Genomic DNA, 1,749 nt, shown 5'->3' with positions numbered 1-1,749 from the left:
TCCCAAGAGACACAATATAGATAACTGAGTGCCTCAGAAGGGAGGTAGCGGCCTTCTGCTCCTGAGACTAGTATAGCAGAATTTATGCATTAATGCTTATCTCGCAAGCACAAGCTTGCTAAATGTAATAAAAGCTGTAACAGCGGCTGGGTTGGTGCTACTTGCCTGAGAGAGCAGTAGCCCCCCCACTCTTCACCTGCATCTCGTCTGCTGCATCTTCCTTCACGTCTCCGATCATTTTAATCAACATCTTATCCTTCTTAAACTTCTACAATTTAAATAGACTGTCTTTATTTGTTTTCATTCATTTTCCTTATTTCTCCTCTGACTGTGTATTTTTCAAATAACCTATCTTCAAGTTCACAAATATTTTTCTTCTTCTTGATCAATTCTTCTGTCAATGCTCTCTATTGCATTTTCATTTGTTTTACTCACTGTATTCCTTAGCTCCAGAAGGTCTGGGTTTTTTAATTATTTTAATTTCTCTGTTAAATTTCTCATTTTGTTTACTTATTGTTTTACTGCTTCTTTTGTTGAATTGCTTCTTTGTATTTTCTTGAAGTTCACTGAACTTCCTTAAAACAATTATTTTGAACTCTTTCCCATGCAATTCATAGACCTCCATTTATTTGGGCTTAGCTACTGGGAAATTATTGTGTGTTTTGTTTTGGATTGGTTTTTGGGTTTTGGTGGTGATATGTCTTCATTGTTTTTCATGTTTCTTGTTGCCTTACACTGATGTTTGTGCATTTGGTGGAGCAGTCACCTCTTCCAGATTTTAAGGGTTGGTTTTAGAAAGACCTTTGCCTGTGAGTGGGTGGCCTGCAAAAGATCTGAAACTGGTGAGGGCTCAGCAGTGTAGTCTCTGAGCAGCTCTGTCAGCTGAAGTCACTGTTAGCAAAGATTTCAGATATCCTCAGTGCCAGTGCTGTGGATGTCTGCAGTGGCAGTGAAAGCTATTAGGGTCTTTAGTGGAAATGCTGCTAAGGTCCTCCCAATCTCCTTTTCTCCTGCCAGGGAAGTTGTGGCTGAAGGGATCCCTCTTGGCACTGGGTCTGGTTTATGGGCTTGTTTTCAGTGGCAGTGGCACCAGTGTCTAAGGAGTTGGACCCATGGAGTGGCCATACAGCTGAGGTCTGAAGCACAGGCACACATGGAATAACTACAGCTTTGTGTACTGGGCAGTAATGGCATTGGTACCTGTGGAATAGGCACTCCCCCTGCTGCATTGGTAATAATATGTGAGGTGCAGGTGCTTGTGAAGCAGCCAGAGAGCTGGGGATGGGAGCACAGGTGTGTGCAGAGCTACAGTGGCTCCAGGTGTCAGGGCAGGACCTAGCCCTCTGTGGCAGCTGAGCTGATGCCTGGAAGGTGGACACATGCAAAGAGACCTTGTCTCCAGAGCCCAGGGTGCAAACTGGCTCACTATGGCAGTGGCTGTCATGTCTGGGTTGTGAGTGAGTGCAGTGCAGCCACAGAGCTGGGATCTTGAGTGTGGGCACTCATAAAGTGGCCACAGCTTGGGGGTAAGAGGCACAACCAAAGTTAGGAGAGGTTGTGGCTCCTTTCCTGAAGCAGCACAATAGTGGCTACTTCCTGGGGGTGGGGGTGGGGCAGTGTACAGCTACCTTTTCCTCCCTGGGGTTCCCTGGCTGGAATGGCTATTGACTTCCTCAGTAGCAAAACACGCCAATGTCCTCTGTGGAGCAGGCCACTGGGGATCATGGTCATTCCTGCTGAGTAGCTGGT

This window comes from Galeopterus variegatus, unplaced genomic scaffold (genome assembly GCF_000696425.1).
Source record: "Galeopterus variegatus unplaced genomic scaffold, G_variegatus-3.0.2 Scaffold7171, whole genome shotgun sequence".
Lineage (NCBI taxonomy): Eukaryota > Metazoa > Chordata > Mammalia > Dermoptera > Cynocephalidae > Galeopterus > Galeopterus variegatus.
Note: the sequence above shows the minus strand (reverse complement) of the source record.